General features: G+C 47.7%; 1 protein-coding gene across 4 annotated transcripts in view; it reads right to left on the bottom strand.

The window, feature by feature from the left end:
* Positions 1–18,966, bottom strand: part of LOC139908023 (nuclear receptor coactivator 3-like) — a 192,069-nt gene that overhangs the window by 163,226 nt on the left and 9,877 nt on the right. For 2 of the 4 annotated variants that reach the window (XR_013507186.1, XM_078288487.1), the window contains exon 1: positions 4,531–4,615. The exons of 1 other annotated variant lie outside the window; for it this stretch is intronic. The gene's annotated coding sequence lies outside the window, so the exon portion shown is untranslated. Of the gene's footprint in view, positions 1–4,530; positions 4,616–18,966 lie in introns of those variants that run through there. One more of the 4 variants, XM_071894590.2, reaches the window with a different exon arrangement.

Genomic DNA, 18,966 nt, shown 5'->3' with positions numbered 1-18,966 from the left:
AGAGGAGACGAGGAGGCAAAAAGGAGAGAGAGAGGGGGGGAGGTATAAAGGTGGAGGGTTCAGAACTCGAACAGCCAAAGCAAAGTGTCTGAGCGAAACTCGGTCTTTGCTCCTCTACTGATCCAGCCCGCCCGCCCGCCTGCCAGCCTATTGATGGAGTTCTCAAAGGGGGGAGTGCTCTAATTGCGGAGTGAATGAGGCGGCCCCAGAGAATGGTTGATTAGGAGGCTGCTGAATGCCCCAGGGAAATGGGTCACCTCCAGTCTGGCGCGGGCCGCCCGCTTTTCCAGTGCAGGGAGAAAGTCAATTACACGCCACAGGCAGTGGGGCCTGGTGGCAGAGAGGCAGCGGGGCTGCGGTGGGTACAAAACAGCAGCAGGGGGGGGCGGCGGGAGCGAGGCGCGTAAAGAGGGAAATGGGGAGAGGGTTGAGGGTAGTGGAGGGGACAGAGAGAGGGAGAGGCGAGATGGGCGTGAGGATGGAGATTTAGTGGGAGTGGGTAAAGAGGAAGAGAGCGAGATGATAGGGCGTCGAGGGGAGGGAACATCACACAAGAGCTGAGAGTGAGAAAGAGACGGGCCTATTCCCCTGGCTGTACACACTATGCACTTGCCACTAATCCTGCTGCATGTTCATTAAAGACTATAGACTATATCATATAGTTGATGATGACTGGGAGGCATTAATCAGAGCCGGAGGCAGTAGTGGGAAGCAGTTAATCAGAGTGGTTACTAGGCAGCAGCTGCTCGGCAGGCGAAACAAACAGGAACAGAACCAAGAATGAAGCTCCTGGCTGATGGAGCTGTCACGGTAAAGTCTGCTGTTCTTGTACTCACACATTAAGTGCACACACGCAGGCAATTGTTGCTCTTCGGGTACGGGTTACGCACTGAACTTTCACACCAAGCGCAGTAGAGTTTTTGACCCGGTTCTCAACCCTGATCTTGACCGGAGTCGTTTCGCGGGGTCGACTTAACCGGGCCGACCCTTTCACGCTGACAGTCGGCCCGTGTGTTTTTTCCGGGTCGCTGGACCGGCGTGAAAGGGGCACCGCTGAGGTCAATAACTGCTTTGTCATCGCCTGGGTTCAAGCTGCACTCCTTAGGCCCGCTACAGGACAGCAGACCTGCCGGTGACCCTGCGGCCTGGAGCCCACAGGGGTCCATGTAGGCTTCACAGCTTTATTGTACATCTAATGACCAGAGGAAACAGCTCATCTAAGCAGAGCAGAAAGCATGCAATCCAATTCCAATTCCAACTTCACATCCTACAGGATAAAGAGAGGGTCGAAGACATAGTACAGGATGCAGCACACTAATCTGAAGAGTGAGCAAAAGAGACAGACAGATGAAGAAAAAGAGGTGGAGTGAGTGTGTCAGAGGACGGTAGAGGAGAGGAGCCATGGCCAGCAGAGTATTTCGCTGTGTCCGCCAATGTGGTTCAAACCTGGCCGTGTGTTTGCTGGGAAAATGAGCATGAATGATTTAGGGTGGAGGACGAGCTTCTTTTCTCATGACTGATGGTGTTTGTGTGTTTGAAACCCATTAGGCAGCTGTTTACAAGCATGACCACACTCTGGTGGGGAAGAGGGAGGCGGAGGAAGGAGGGAAGGGAGAAGAGGAATCGGGGCGGCGATAAGGGAGAGATGACATGAAGGAAGAGATATGATGAGGAGAAAAAGAGGGGAGATGGGGTATAAATAAAGAGGCAAAGAGGGAGATAGACAGACAAATGAGGATGGAAGGAGAGGAGACGACGGTACGATGCAGATGCGCCGTTTGGGAAGGACAGACAAGGGCGACTGGGTTGAGTGACTGGAATGAACATACCAGGGGGAAAAAATGTACCTATGTCACCATTGGCTGATTATAGCTGATCTATTCATATATAGTCAAAAATATTGTGATTACAGGTGGATAATGGATCACACACATGTTCACAGAAGTATTACATATGTACAAGTTCATGTTTTTCTTGAGATATTTAAAATGCCCCCCAAGAAGCCAATAAAACACCAATGTATATGAACACCTGATTGTTTTTTTAAACTTTATTTACTTTGGCAATGGCAATCATCTAATATATAAGTAGATATTTTATTGCTCCAATATGGATGTCATCTGATCGGAGATTATTTAAATTTTTTTGCTGTGGCTGTGAAGAGAGAGGGACAAAGGAAAAGGAATAATGGAGGAGGGACAGAGTTTCGTGCATACAGCTTGCCAGTGCACCTTGAACACAATTTGTGTATTCAAGTCACACTGTATTTACCTAACTCATGACATACTTCGCAATGAGGACTTTGAACCAAGTGGCATTCTTTTACTCTTCCCTCAGTCGAAACCCCTTACGCAAATTGTGTGTGAGCGAGTGTTTTATTTGTAGTCCTTCAGGATGCACAATAAGAGTGTTCGCAATAAGATGAGCAGCGCTTGAACAATGCAGATGAGTTGAACAACGGACTCTGGGGGAGCAGAATAAAAAGGATGAACAGCAGCTCAAAACTAAAAGCAACAAATTAGGTTTAGTTTGGAAAGAGAGAGACAGAGTGGGAGAGAGTGGGAGAGAGAGAGAGAGAGAGAGAGAGAGAGAGAGAGAGAGAGAGAGAGAAAACAAAGTGGAGAGATGATAGACCTCCCACGATAGAGTGAGTCACAGCAGAGGAAAAACCACAATGCAACAAACAAGTGTGTGTAGGAAAGAGTTACTGGGCGCAGACATAAAGTGCATAGAAAAAAAATGAGAGTAAGCACAAATAAGAGGTAGACCTAACTATAATCTACGCTTTACTTGGTCTGTAAATAGGCAGCTTCACTCCTGTCATAACACTGTTTGAATTATGTAGGGATTCCCCAGCGTGCATCCATACAGTCCGTGCTGCTGCATGATTCAGGCCCAAAGCAGGCAAATTGAGACTCACCATGTATGGTTTAGTGTGTAAAAGATGGCAACAGGGTTGACAAAGATGTGAATTCAGTTTTGGGAGTCTACATGAACAGCTATATTACAGCAGAGCCCTCTGAATACAGCGGTGGTTGACCAGGCACGTTCGTCGGCAGAGCTGAGGCGGTGGCTGCCGTCAAACTTCCTGTGTGTTTGATAACTGTCTCTCGCTTCATTCTTTTTTTGGGTGAGACTATGGAGGCGGGGTGTTGGTTAGTGGCGAGAAATGGGAGGGAGGGAGAGAGAGAGAGAGAAAGAGACAGAGAGGGAGAGGGAGAGAGAGAGAGAGAGAGGGAGAGAGAGAGAGAGAGAGAGAGGGCGACAGTTAGCGGGGCAGGCACACTGAGGCTAGGCGAGGCAGACAGCCCCGCCGTCGCCTCCCCAGCCAGCCAGCCAGCCGGCCAGCCGGCCAGCCAGCCAGCCGGCCAGCCAGCCAGCCGGCCAGCCAGCCAGCCGGCCGGCCAGCCAGCCAGCCGGCCGGCCAGCCAGCCAGCCGGCCGGCCAGCCAGCCAGCCGCTCTTTCATAATCTCTGTTGACAAAACAGAGGCACACGGCCCCGGTCTGGCCATGGAAACTCACATCAGTGACACGACCGAGCCGCAGCTGCGAGCCGTGGCTTCACTCTGGCCCCCTCGCACGAGCCGGGGTGAGACGCCTCTTCACCGGTTTACCCCGGATAAAGAGGAGACCGGGCGTCGGTTTACAATCTGAAGGCAGAGCCGGAGCGCTTCTGCTGATCTGAGTTGGTCTGACACAATGCGGCAGAATCCTGGAGTCACCTGCGCCTCCTCTTCGTCACCCTCCCTCCTCAACTCGTCCCGATCCTCCTCCTGTTCATGACCAGTATCTCCTCTGCCTGGAACCAGCCTCCCCACTGCCTCCCTCCCCCCCTCCGTCCCGTCTCCCCCCCCCTCCCCCCCGCTCACCAACCTCCCTCGCCACACAATCGCTCCCTGCCATCTATGCGAGGGGGGCGTGTCTGCAGAGGCATGTTTGTGAGTGTACGTGAGTGAGAAGAGAGTGTGGTTCGGATACATCTGGATGCATTTGTATGTATGTGTGTGTGTGTGTGTGTGTGTGTTGTCACCTGCAGACAGGGGTAAAGATTAATGCTCTGTTTCAGTCTCTATGGCAGGTAGAGCAGAGAGAATAATTTGATTTCTCCTCCCGTCTCCCCGCTAGCGATCCTCTCCCTCTCTCTTCCCACTCTTCCTCTTCTCCTCCTCTGCCTGAACACCATGCTCTCCCTCTCTCTCCGTCTCTCTCCCATTTGGCTTTTGTTACCACTACCACTCGTCCCACTATAGCTCTTTCTTTCTCCAAAACCACCACCTCCTCTCTCGGCAGAAAGCTTGGCAAAATAAAACACTGTGTGACCCACCTCACGAATTAAAAAAAAAACAAAAAACAAAAAAAAACACACTTCCCAAAAACATTTGCTTCAGAAAACACAGTTACACTCCGTTTCAGTGTTCAGGTCAGGATGTTGCAACAATGTGGCAACAACAAGAAACTGTCTCTGGCAAACAAGTCAACCTAAACCCAGCAGGCCGTTACCATGCCAACCATATGGGATGTTAGCCCACCTTGTGACGGCGCCGAGATGACGGACGATCTGATCCCCCCCCCTTCGCTCTGGGGGCGTGGTCCTGTCTGGGCTGGTCGATGGAGTATGGAGAAAACACACACACACACACACAAAAAAAAAGATAATAAGCAATCGTGCTCAACAGCGCATATTCATTATGGTGATACTAACGAATAACAGGCAGCATTATTAATCAGCGTCCTGAAGACGGCACGGGAAACGGCATGAACAGCTTAATGAGCAGTAGAAGCTGCCTCACTATATGCTTTTGTCTTCATTACGAGGGCACAGAGCAAACATGTCGTGCCTCTTATGCATTTGCTTGAACACACAGACCACTCCCTCTGCCAGACCAACCACACACACGTACATATACTACACACGCACACACACACACACACACACCTTCACACGCGCTCACACATGACAAAAAAAGGGATGTTGAGACACAAGTTTTACAGGAAGCCAACGGAAGTGGCGACGGCTGTCAGCAGACGTGATCCAGTCAGGAACTACAGGTCAGCCATTCACTCTGACTGCGTGAGAGAGAAGATACTTCCAAGATGCTTCATGTCTTTCCACTAATGTGCATTGACAATCCATACATCTGGATTTAAACATCAACCCTTTGTTGGCAAAGATCTTATACAGTCTCCGGACTTGGAGCAAGAGTATGAAAACAGACTATTAGCCCAAATCTCCGCTCTAATCCCAAAAGCACATAATAGGCTAATTTGTGTCCATTTAGATCCTGATAAGAAACAATGTGTGTGTGTGTGTGTGTGTGTGTGTGTGTGTGTGTTTTGGCCATGCTGAGTTGTAGTAGCTCAAGTGTTCGGTCTGAACAATCATAAGAGAGCATCCCGTGGGGGAAAAGAGTGCGTAACCATGGAGAAAGCTGGGCGTTTCCATGACACCCTGTCATCAGTGAAGCAAGCCGCCAGGATGTCTCATGTTCATCTGTCACTGCGCCTGACTCTGTGTGTGTGTGAGTGTGTGTGCACATGCGTGTGTGCGTACTTTCTTTTTTTATTTTAAGAAGACGTGCGAGCGTGTCGTGTCGGAGCACATGTTTGCGGGCGAATCTGTGTGTTCAGAACACGCCTGCACGAGCGTGTGTGTACGTTTGTATATCTAAGCTCATGCCTAGTGTGTGTGTGTGTGTGTGTGTGTGTGTGTGTGTGTGTGTGTGTGAGTGCTTGTCACAATGTGTGTGTGTGTGTGTGTGTGTGTGTGTTTACGTGTGTCAGCGTGTGCCTTTCACCATCAGCGACCTGACCGCTGGCTGCACCCCATGATTGGGAGCAGATGGGGGCTGTCGGGGTGTGTGTGTGTGTGTGTGTGTGTTGAGGGGGGGGGCGCTCTAGTTTAGGTGATGTATGGACTCTCACACGCCAACAAAGACCCTCCTTCAACCGACGTGTTTCCTATTAATTGAAAGGGGAGAAAAAGAGAGAGCGAGAGAATGGCTGCTTAAGCGGGAAGAATTTATAGCTGGTCTGTGACAAAGAGGAACTGACTCCATTTTGGCCCGAATGTGGGAAAAAAAATAAATAAAAAAATAAAAGTCTCTCCGCGGCGTGCACGAACAGGGACAAGAAAGCCTTCAGTGGGATCATTACTGCTCTTTGTGCTCACTTTGACACAGCCATAAAAAACAGAGTGAATAAATGGTAGTTAGCGGCATGTGGCGCTGCTCATACAGGCGTAAAGCCTTGAATATAAAAGCCGTGTGAATGAGCTTAAGATGCAGAGGTTGAGTCAATGGAGTAATGTTAAGCTCGCAGTCACTGAGGCCTTTTCCAGTCTGCCTCTCCTCCTCTCAACACGTGTACCGTCTCTGTTTATCTCCTCAATTACACCTCACCAGAGAGAAGAAGCCTTTGATTTTTACTGTATGAATTGGTGTGTGTGTGTGTATGTGTGTATATGGTTTCCATACACCCATGCAACACGCTAAATAATTCACACGAATGCATCTTTCCCTTGTTAAACTAGCACAACTTCACTTCAAACTGAATTTCAAAAAGAGACAAAACAAAGGTCAATTCCAATCTCGATTTCCACTGATGAGACCAAACAGTCGGTGTGTGTTGTTGCTCAAGCGGAAGATCCAAGTCTAAAAAGCCACAGGTGAGGCTCGTGGTGTGACTGAGTGTTTGAGAACACACCCCCTGTCAAAAAAATAACCATGTCCAGCCAATAGGATCTGTGCCTTTAACAAACAATACTAACTTTTCTATCAGCCCATTCTCTGGAGGACACGTGCTGAGGAGGCCACAGAGAGAGACAGATAGGCAAACGACATTGGTGCAGATCAACTCTCACTTACCAATGTTGTTTCTTAGCTACCCTCTCTCCCCCCCCCTCTCTCTCCCCTCTCTCTTTCGCTCTCTCTCTTTTTTTGGCATAACTGCATTTTTCTCTCTGTGTGTCTTTCTTTTGCTCCCTTCTGTTATGGCCGTGAATAAGGGCAATTGTATGTGCTAGCCAGCGCACACAACAGAACAGTGAAGTACACATAAAAACACATTCTGTGTGTGTGAGTGTGTGTGTGTGTGTGTGTGTGTGTGTGTGTGTGTGTGTGTGTGTGTGTGTGTGTGTGTGTGTGTGTGTGCATGCACTCTGGATGACTCTGGATGAGTTTTGCTTAGCCCAGTCCCCTCCAACAAAACCAGCACTCACACTGGAGCAGAATAGGAGCCAAGCCACATCTTGGCACCTCGCCTCCCCTTAAACAAATCAGACCACAGAGGCTAATAAAAAACGGAGTCCGGAGCCCGGCTCCACAGATGAGGGGGTACCAAAGAGGGGAGCCGTTCTCAGCCACCCCACTCCGTCTAAAACAGACCCATACAAGACTGAACACCGCCTTTCAGCTCAGACAAAAAGTGGCACTCTCTCCACTGTCCTCATCACCCAGCCCCCCTTTCTCTGCTGTTAAATGGTGCTTTGATGTAATATTGTACTTAACTAGCCTCACTGAAAACACTCATTGAAAACAAATTGCCCCTTAGTTCAGTGACAAAGTGAGAGTGAACTTTCCATCTTTAGACCAATTACCACTATCATAGCGCACAGCCGACTGCTCCAAACTTCACACTCCAGAGACGGATGAGAGGGGGCGGAGGATGAGGAGAAGCAGAAGGAAAGAGTCTGGCTTAGGGCAGAAATAGGCCAAGCAGGTCTAAAACTAAAACTCATCCAGCCATCCAGGGTGTGTCTGCTGCAGCCTGCCATCAAACAGCCATTTACATATTCAAAAAAGGAAATAGACGTTTGCATGAGTCATCCTTTCCAAGAAGGTAGAGGAAACCAAACACACCACACTCTGCACAACACTACACTACTGTGACTATTCAGCCTGCAGTATGATTCTTATTCCTGGGCCAGTGTTTCTCAACTGGTGGGTCGTGATCCAGAAGTGGCTAGCAAACCTCCCAGTAGCGGACAAACCATAAAAAAAAATAAAATAAAAAAATAAAAATTCCATCAGGTTTTTATAATAATAGCTTGAGGCCATTTTAAAAGGATTTTATAGTGCAACGTGTTATGAGTGCAAGCTAATACTCAAAATAATAAAACAGGCAATTTATCTTCTCTTTGAATACCTAGTATAAATAAGGCCACGTTTGAAAATCAAACAGTAAGTGGAACACTTCATGCACGCAGCTCTCTTCCTAATAATTGCATTATTTCTGTTGTTAATATTCTTGTAAGACATAAATAAAATCAATCGTCTACAGCTAAGAAGACAAAGCTAGTGTCAGTTGAGCCTCCTGTTATATATCTTGGCCGCGGTTTATCCACGATTTTGGAAGCCAATGAACATCTATTATGTCTGTAACACATATTGATGTAGTGATACATTGTCTAGCTTTCATTTGAGCCTAATTACAGTTCAGTCAGAGGAACACTGATCATTCATTGTGCTATTTATGACCTGAAGGTCGGCGGTTCAAATCCTGGACCGGCTGGGAAAACCTGGGCAAGGGATGTGAATGAGAATCAACTACTATCGCAACAACTACCATCAAGGTGCCCATGAGCAAGGCACTTAAAACCCATTTGCTCCAGTGAAGCTGCTCAGAGTCCAGTAGTAGAGGACTGTGGTTGTACTGAGCAGCTCCCACCCTGAGATCAACAAGTCACCTTGTTGGCCATGGCTGAACTTTTCGTAGTCATCGGCCGGCAGCAGACGCTGCCTTGTTTGTGTACCGATGTGATTTTACTCTATGAACAGCAGTTCCGCCTGGCAAGTGCAAGATGGATGAGAAGTTGATTACAGCCAATCAAAGCTTCCCACTTCTCTAAAACTTTTATTTGAAAGACAACAGGAACAAGTGTCTCTGAAGCGATGCTTGGAGAACGGTTGCATCCATCGAGGTCGACGGTAAACTCTGAAGTGATTTATTTTTTGATTATTGTTACCTAATTAGCTAGCTACTTGTGTGAACTCATCAAAACGATAATGATAAATACATCGCTTATTTTTCTTGGTCAAAACTTTGCAGCTGCACAAGACAACTACAGAGATGCAGTCAGAGCCTCTTGCTCCGCCACAATCGGTCAGACCAGTGCGACCGGTCAACCAAGTCGCTTGCTGTGTGAACATGGTGCCAGGTGTGAATGTGTGTGACTGTGAGTGGGCATTGCTGAAAAGGAGCAGCATGAGAACCACTGATACAGCTGGTCAATAGGCTAAATTCATGAACATTCTTGAAAAGCACAGTACAGTGTAACAGTAATTGATGGGTGACAATATAAACGGCAGAGGTAATTAAATGGCTTAGCTAAAACGCAGTCTCGCATTTCAGACCAAGGCTGACAAGCACAAAGTGCATCTAGACATCAACAGCGCTTGCTTAGACCTACTTCATCTGAACCCGGCCACGTGCTGAGCATGTGTGTGTGTGTGTGTGTAACGGCACGTTCCCCTTTCACCACTGAGAGGGCAAGAGCGAGCGAGAGAGAGAGAGAAAATGTGAAGGAAGGGACACATTCCTGTGTGTTAGTGCTGGCTGTAAAGTTGCACAGAGGCAACAAACAGCCCTGATAAGATAAGGATGGTAAAAACACACATGTCCTCATCTGTCACCTTCAGCTGAACCAGGAAGAAAAACAACAGCCACATGTGGACTAACGGTGTGAATGTGCAAGCTTGATGGTGTGTGTGCGTGTGTCCTCAAGAAATCCCAGGGTCAAAACAAGTATTAAAAAAAAAAAAGAAGAAAAACACCCGTGGCCTCACACCCAGTGTAAGTCTTAAAGCAAGACATGCATCAACCTCACAGTCTAGCTTAGCCTGTATCATCAAGCAAAGAACTGGGTTATTTAAAACGCCTCGTTGGAAACCATCAATTATGTAGAGGCTATGCATTATCATACGATGGACGATCATCTCTATGAGGCAATTAACAATGAACCACGCAGCGAGGCTGTCATATTTATTTTAAGAGCGATGAATGTCTGCACCTGTGGTAAATACTTAAAACACTCTTGTCAGGACAGAGGCTACATCACCGAGTCAAAGGCCTAGTAGAAAACAAAGGGAGAGAGATCGTAGGAAAGCAGCTGCATTTAGTTACTGATGGTAAAATGGGGGGAAAAATCCACATTATTTCCATGAATTCATGTGGGCTTTTCTACAATGTCATCAAGCATAGGCAGACCGACCAGTGAGCCTATAGGCTGAGGAGGTGAAGGGAGAGACACGGGACAGGAGGCTATTCAGACCTCATTAGTGTAATGGGTCAATCAATAAGCCCCTCCCCTACTTCCCTAACCCCGCCCTGATGGTCACTCTGCTGCCACGGCAACATGTCTTACTCAGACACTCGCTCCTCCCTGTTCGCTGGCTTCCTTCCTCCTCACAGTAAAAACCCTCATCTAGCTGGATATCATCCCCCCAGCCCGCAAACATCAGCGAAAAGTAAATTACTGTGAATTTACATATTGCGTAATTTAGCATGGTAATGCAAAATACATGAAACCAGGAGGCAACACGAGGAGGGACGAGATGGCTGCCTACTTGTTTACTGAAAATGTACAGTTAATAACACAGATAAATGCCATATTTTAAGGGAATGGAACAGGGGCAAAATTACTCCACTATTTCCCTTTTTAAAGGATAAGACCGGTGTTTTTTTAATGCATTGCTACCGTCAACAAATCCTATGAAAATAACAAAATCAGCAATGAATTTGTTTTGCCAACAAGTCTCGTCCATGTAGCCGGTGCCCAATGAAGCCATGTCCCAGCAGCCATAGAACTCCATTGTATTAAAAAAATGATTAAAAACACGTCAAAGAGCCATGCCGTTGCTCTGGGCAGCATATTTCATCATCGCGATGCACCGGGCCAGCCGACTTTTTCCTCAAACAACTTAATAAGCCGACCGTAAACACGTTTGTGATCTCAGGTAAGTAGTTTCGTAGCACCGAAAATAGTCCCCGGCGTAATGAAGAATTTGTTCACATTTGAATTTGATTTGGTAATAACTACAACAGTCTGACTTTTCGTGGTAACAGTTAGCGATTTTTAAAATTGAAACTATGTCTTTGTGAGCTGTATTTCAAGGTTTTTAGCTTACAATTGGAGCCAATGACTTCCGGGTTGACGGCTAAAAACGGTACGTGGGAAGTCAGAAAGTAACGGGAGTAGAGCAAACGCATTGTTGATTTTGTTATTTTCATAGGATTTGTTGACGGTAAGCAATGCATTAAAAAACACCGGCCTTATCCTTTAAGACTGAACAGCAAATAATTTTCGGACTGCCTGTCGAAAAGCTTCAAGGGCTTCGGGAAGCGCAGGGAGCCAAACTGAAAATGGATTGATGAACTTTTGCAAAAGAACAAAATAAGAGAAAAGGTTGCTGTCCAACCCACAGATATGTTGTGACAAGAGGGTCCGTCTCAGTGTGGAGCTGATAGGATGGACAGTGACAGATCATATGCCCATCTCAGGAACAGAAGAGCAGCCAATGGGGGGGCTGGGAAACATCAACCACATGACATCAGCATAGTCCTGTGTAGCTTATCAGGTAGAGTGAGGCTCAACCTGCCACGTCCGCATCTACTTCAATTAGTGACTTCCTACATTTCCCAGAATGCCTTTCAACAACCCCCAGAGAACATGCCTTAACGTGCCTTAGAAGTTGAGCTGTGAGTTTTAAATGTAGATGGAGAGAGCAATAGCCGTAGTGGAGCGAGAGTTTTTCTAGTCGAGAAAAGATGAGAGTCGCACCCCTTAAACAAAACGCAACATGTCGTGTCGCTGCATTGCATTCTGGTCTATTGAGGCTACAGTCAGTGAAGAAGTTAGTATCTCTTCTTCTGCTATGATGGAGCTCTCCCTGTATGATTGTTGAACGTTGGTGCAATATGGTGGGTCTAGAAAGAAGGCCTGAGGAAAGAAGACACCAACACCTGACGTTTACGGTTGATATTTTTCATTATAGCTGAGCTGGAAATATCTTGTCATGGCGTCTATGGCCAATTATCCATTGGAATAAGAGAAATACACCACCAACAACATAATAGACCCAGAAATGCCAAGTCTACATCTCCAATAGCCGTTTTTTCTAACAGTGTTTAAGTGGGTTTTACCTTTAGCACCCTTATATATCTATGCACTCATAGAACTGCGAGGCATTTCGGGGGGGAAAAACATCCACCAAGTATCGAACATCAAAAATACCAAATAGGAGAGCGTCATCAACAGGTCTGAGCCACACAGTAAGGCTGGAAGGCTGTTGATAAATGACATTTGGTGGAGTTGAAAAGGAATAAATATGGAGGGTGTATGTGGGAGAGACAGAACAGTATGTTACTGCAAAGGTGTTTTTCTCAGAAGATAATTGCATGCAGATAAAACTCAAGTTCTTCACTACTCAAGTTGCCAGGAGAGAGCATTTCTTTTGCTGATGCATGTGTGTGTGTGTGCGCGAGAATACACACACATACACACACACAAAGCTGTGAGACTTTCTTAGTGGGAATGGGACATAATTGGCTCACAATAACCCATCAGTGTGGTCTTAGAGAGAGAACACCATCTTCTCCTCCACCTCTTCTTCCCTCCTCGCCTCCCTCCTCACGCTCTCCTTCTCTGCGGTGACAGTGAGAGAGCAGATTCACCACATAAACACCCTCCCCCTCCCTCTATTTATTTGCTCAGAGTCCAAAAACTGCACAGCACAGGAAAATAATGGGGAGGAGGAGGAGGAGGCGGGAGGGAGGGGTGGAGGGAGGGAGGGAGGGAGGGAGGGAGCAGGAGAGAGGAGGAAGAAGAGAGAAAAAGAGGAGAGGAGGGAGGAGGGAGGTAGATACACAAACATACGCTGCAGATTCAGCCACCACACACACACACACACATGGGTAGGACACGCACGCATGCACACACACACATACACACACACACACACACACACACACACTCTCCTGGTAGAGCATCTAAATCACATTAGCTGCCTGCCTGCCATCCATCACTCCCACAGACAAAAGCACATGCCGGAGAGGCAGGGAAACTGCATGGCAACATGCATAACCACCCGCAAACAAACACACACACACTCAGTCACGGAGGAAACCAACACACCTTGAAACCAGACGATGGTGTGCAAGAGAAAAGCAATCACCTCCTCACACACAATATTCCCCCAATCAGCCATCAACTTGCATTCGCTCGCACGCACATCACTGTCTGCCCACATCGGCCATACATTACGTACGGGGAGCTACTCTTTCGCATCTGCGCTCCGTTCCTGCTCCGAACGCTCTGCAAACTTACACTGGCATCAGAGAAAATCAACAATTCAATGATAGCACAATGGGAAAAAAATATATCATGGTTGCTTTAAATATTTAAAGCGGAGGGAGCTAAGCAGGGGGAGAGAGACATCTTGAGAAATCTTTTTTTTTTCTGTCGGTATCAATCTCCTTTCCCATTAGAGGGGGATGGGGCCCTTATCTAACTGTGGTGTGTGTGTGTGTGTGTGTGTGTGTGTGTAGACCAAAATGTTTGTGGGGGGTGCATCTTATCTTGAGGATGGTACGGGGGCATGTCAGTGGGGTGCTCCTTACCTAATGGGATGCATGGTGTGTGTGTGTGTGTGCATGTGTGTGTGTGTGCGTGTTCTTTATCTAATGGGCTGTCTCTTGGGTAAAGTAATTGGCTGGCAAGGGGTGGAGGGGACAGAGGAGAGGAGAGGAGAGGAGAGGAGAGGAGAGGAGAGGAGAGGAGAGGAGAGGAGAGGAGGAGAGTTTTGGGAGGCAGGACAGAGTTGATGTGAGCTCCATACGTTATGAGACCATATGGTGCCCACGGTGCGGCAGGAGTGGGCAGAGGACCAGAGCGCCGCCTCACTAAAGCCATCCACTCCTGTATCGAACCAGTCTCTCAGCTCCCAGTGTTCTCCCTCCCTCCCTCCCTCTCTCCGGCTCTGTCTGGTTAACTCAATAACTTCCACAGCCTTCTCTCTTAGCTGGCAGTGTTTTGGTTTTTTTTTTGGGGGGGGGGGGGGGGGGGGTTTATCTGGAGAGGAAAGAAGAAAAAACACAGTGATCTCCGTCTTTGACGTTTCTCTCTTCCTGCTCCTCCCGTCCTTGACGACCGGCTCTGCCTCTTCTCCTCCACACCTTCCCCGCTCGCTACTCGATGATGTTGCAACCCCTCCGCTCGTCGTAGAGCTTAATCCGAACCAAAAAGGATTACTTCAAATCGCATTAAAATCTGAAAAACCGCCGGTCCTGTCTATGTGCCATCTCTATGATGACAGCCATTTGAAACATTAGCTGGAAGCTATGTTTATGTATGTCACTGTGTGTGTGTATGTATGTATGTATGTGTGTGTGTAACCCAATGGCTTCTCCGACGGAGGGGCGAGAGGTTGAAAAAACTTCAACACCATTACTAGATTGGGAGTAGCAAAAAACAATTATATGTAAACAGTCGTCCACCACACTGTGTAGTCAATGTGCTGCTAATGACTGAAAGCGGCGGACGGCATGGGTGTCTATGTACATGTGTCTGTGTGTGTCTGTGTGTCTGTGTGTGTCTGTGTGTCTGTGTGTCTGTGTGTGTCTGTGTGTCTGTGCACGGCATCAAAGCAGCCAGTAAGAGGGAGAGGGCTGCTCTTTTAGTTAGCTCATGAAATCATGTTAAATCGGCCGACTCGAGACCCCCCCCCCCCCCCCGCCCGCCCCCCCTCGACCGTTTGATGTGTAATGAGAGAAAACATTAGCAGTAAAAATGGGCTCTCCCCGCCCTGCCGCTCAGCAGAGCTTAGTCAGAGCCACAGCTACATGTCTATTTATACATTCACTCCTCTTTAGATTTTCTCTACTTTAACAGGGAACAGTTTGTGCAATCATGGCACACAGTCAAGAAGGCTGCATTCCTCCTGCCTCTCTCCCCCTGTCTTTCTCTACTGCTTCTCTCTCCCCCCCCCCCCCCCCTCCACCCCCCTCTCTCTCTCCCCGGCTGTCTCCTCCCTCTCTATACCCTTCCCCCAGCTCTTTCCTGCTCCGTGCCTCTCCCTCCCTCCCTCCCTCCCTCCCTCTCATCAGGCTATATGCAGCAAGGCACAAATTCATGTGGGAGAGAGAGAGAGAGACGGAGAGAGACAGCGAAAGAGATAGAGATAGAGGGAGAGGGAAATAGAGAGATGGGTCGGACTGAAAGTGAGCAAAGCGAGAGCGAATGACAGACTGACAGGGAATGAAGGAGGGAGGGAGGAGGGGGGCGATCGAGTGAGATAGAAAGAGAGAGAGACACAGAGAGGGAAAGGGAGGGAGGGAGGGAGGGAGGAGGAGGGATGAAGCTCGCTCTCGCTCCAGCGATGGGCGTTCCTCCCCGGTTCCTGCGAGGTCAAAAGTTTACCGTGGTTTTAATTTCACCTTTCCGCAGCCAATGAGAACGCGGCTCTGGCTGCTGGGGAACTTTGACCCACTCGAAGAATTTGACTGTAAAGATCTGAGGCTCGCCTCTCCTTCTCCACCGGCTCTCCCTTGTTTTTCCACTTGCTTGTTGTTTTTTTTCCCCCACCTTTTCCAAGCAGATCTTTTTTCCCCCTACTTGTTTATTTGAAAGTCCTTGATCACAGAGGACAAAAAAAACCCGGTTGTTGATCTAAAGGGAGAGCGGGAGAGGAGGGGGGGAGGAAGGACAGAAAGAAGAGCCTTTATTGTTTTGTTTTTTTCATTTCAGTATTCTTCGCCTTCCCTCTGAACCAGTCAGGCTTGTGTTGCCATTTAGACAGCGTGAGGGTCAAAACCTCAAGATCAACAACTCTCCTTGAGGAAAAACAATGCATGCCATAGTATTGACACAACGAGAGTCCACAGTCCATGTCACGCCAGTTGATCAAAACACATACACACACACACACACACACACACACTCGCAGACCAACTGTGGAGGCACGCCCCGCTCACTACCAGCGTGCTGAATGGTGGGTGTACGAGTACCCATTTGTGCGTATGCGCAGGCATGTGTGAGAGCGAGTGCGAGTGTGTGTCGAAGAGTGTTAAGTGTGTGTGTCTATGAAGGGGGAGGAGGCTGCAGTTAGATCATAGCATCAGTGAGGGGAGGGGCGGCTCTGCAAATAGAGCGAGCAGAGCGGAGAGGGGAGTCGGGATGAGAATGGCTGGGTACGGTAAGTAGAATGGCTTCGAGCCTCTGGTAAGGAGGCTAGACGGTGTGTGTGTGTGTGTGTTTTTCTATAGCCTCTTCATCACTGTCTGTGTGTGTGTAGCCAATTCGTCAGTATGTGTGCGTTTGATTAATTAACAGCCATGGCCGCTGAAGAAGCTCCCCGTTGTTCTATTCTCCCCATATCAACGGCACAATTGCCTCTCCCTCCCCCCTCCACTCCATCCACCTGACTGATAATAAGGCACATGCGCATGCAGCCGCACACACACACACACACACACACACCTCCTCATGAGAGCAGTGGGGTATGTACCTCATGAAGCATGTGTACAGATGAAGTGCAGACAGAGGAGACTCCAACACATGATGAAATCTATAGCGACCTTCCACCTGTAGCCAGCTTTAACCTGGTTCACAGAAGATGCGTTTCCACCCGACCGTCAAGCAAATTTTTGTGGCAAACTGTCGCAAAAAAAAGAAAATGTTAATGAGCTGTGTTTCCATCAGCTGGGTCGACGTGAATAAATACTGAGAAAAATGTAGTCGTTCAACAATTGATAAGCATTGGGCAAGTTGTTATTGTCAGCTAATGTTGCCCATATTTCATGCTTTCATCTGAAAACAAAAACAATGCAATGCACTTGGCATTGTGACAATGCAGCAACTAATGGCCATAGAGTAGCAGCAGTTATGACATTTCTGGGAGGTTCATTGCTATTTATTTTAGAATTGATTTATCGAAATTTGAGGCTTCAAGTGAGCGTAAAAACGTGTTGCACTATTAAGGAAATTTTAGCGAATTTTGCAGTATCCATTCATTCATTCATTATAATCCCATACATCATAATTCACCAAAAATACTTGGAAAACCCACTACAGACACACAGCGAGCCAAACTGGTAGAGAAGCCTCCCTATACTGGCGTTCATACTTTCACAGCCTCCACCCATTAAAACACCTCCAGTGTCTCACCTAGACAGATCACTTTACAACTCTCGCTCTCTCTGTTTTAAGTGTTTAAAGTGGTGTTCCATCCTATCCCCTTCTCACTCTGCGCTTCACTCTTTCTTCCGCCTCTCCCTTTTTTCCCCTTAGCCTTTTTTGCCCAGTTCTTGGGTCAGACGGAGGTGCAGCGGCTTGTTCTGCGCCTGTGTCAAATTCAGGAGGGAAGGAGCAATGTGAGTGGTGGCGAAGGTGTGAGAAGCCGTTGAAAGCCACTGTTGGCCTCATAAGCCGTTATTATTCTCAGCCCGATCCCCGGTGTGTGTGTGTGTGTGTGTGTGTGTGTGTGTGTGTGTATGTGTGTGTGCGCAAGTCTATTCTCCTGTGTGGGCTTCAGCTAAAGTTCGTTTCGCAAGCCACAACTGAACACTCGCCGACGTCATTGGTGGTCGACCTGATTCCACATTATGAAAGCATTTGGAGAGAGATAAGACATGTTTAGGCAATACAAAAAGGTCGCATGCCCACAAATTTAGGTGGTACAATTCAGACAAATGTTAAAAAATCCCACACACCCTAACCCAACTTGAGCAGACACAGTAAAGTGGTCTTTAACACCTTGCCTGGGGGAGAGAGGGGTAGGGTTTCCTCAAGGGCTAAGGTTACATAGTAAATGGCCTGTTTGAGAAACACTTGAATTTTAACAATGTCAACTGCATCGCCCATTCTTCTGTCCCTTCAAATCCCCCCAACCCTCCCTCCGGCACTAAAACCAGAAACCCTTCCCTACACTCCCCCTCTCTTTTCTCCCTGTCTTTATTTCTTTCTTTCCTTCGTTCTTTCGTTCCTCCTCTCTGTCGCACAGGAGAAGCGAGTTAAACTGTAGTGGAGTAGTGGAAAGCTTGTGGAAAATCAGCATCATTGTGTCCCTAACCCTTGGCCAGCGCCTCGGCTTTGTTTTGTCAGTAAATAAAAACTCTGAACGCACTCAAACACAAACACACACACACACACAAATGTGCAGTGTTTGTCATAGGGTAATCACATAGCAACAAGTTGCCCAACCCCCGTACACCCTCTGGCTATATTTCTGTTCTTTGTGCAGCTTAAGTGTGTCATGGCAAAGGTTAAACGCAGAGCAGTCACAAATTAGTCCTGATTAGTCAGAGTTAAACGCAGTGTGTGTGTTTGTTTCATTAGATAGAGGTGATTCTCAGTAACTTGGTGTCAAAAGGACAGGTAAAGCTTCAGACGTCATCACACGCCTCCCTCCTTCAATGGTTAAAGCAGTAATCAGAAAGGAGGAGTTGTCAGTTTTTCAGCCAGCGAACCGCTCAGATGGCTGAACACTGGTGACCAGAACTAAAGGTCAAACCAGACGTGGCCTCCAGGTAAATTATTGATGACTTTATTTTTTTTCTTCTTTCCTCTGCACCTCTGCTCTCCCTCCATCGCTCTCTGTCCTCGTCCCCCTACTCCCGCTTCATCTTTTCTCACCCTCAACCCCCCTTCTCCCTCTCCCTTCCTTCCACCCTTTGCTTGTTCTTCCACCCTCTCTGTGTTCACGGTCCCTCCCTCCTTTTCTCTCTCTCTCTCTCTCTCTCCCAGTCTAGTGTGGAGATGGTGTTATTTTTAGCCCTGTGAGATAGGGAGAGAGATCGTGCTGGGCTAACACATACTCTCCACAAGGCCTTTCTGGAGACTTGTCGCAGACGTGCGAGAGAAAAATGGCTTTCGGTTAACACGTACAGCGTGTATGTGTGTGAGTGTGTTTATAGGCTACTGTAGTATCATACAAATGTTACTACGCTGCTGTCCTTCCACTGGAAAGCCTGGA

Source organism: Centroberyx gerrardi, chromosome 14 (assembly GCF_048128805.1).
Source record: "Centroberyx gerrardi isolate f3 chromosome 14, fCenGer3.hap1.cur.20231027, whole genome shotgun sequence".
Taxonomy (NCBI): domain Eukaryota; kingdom Metazoa; phylum Chordata; class Actinopteri; order Beryciformes; family Berycidae; genus Centroberyx; species Centroberyx gerrardi.
The sequence above is the reverse complement of the archived record's forward strand: the minus strand, read 5'-3'. Positions and strand labels throughout refer to the sequence as shown.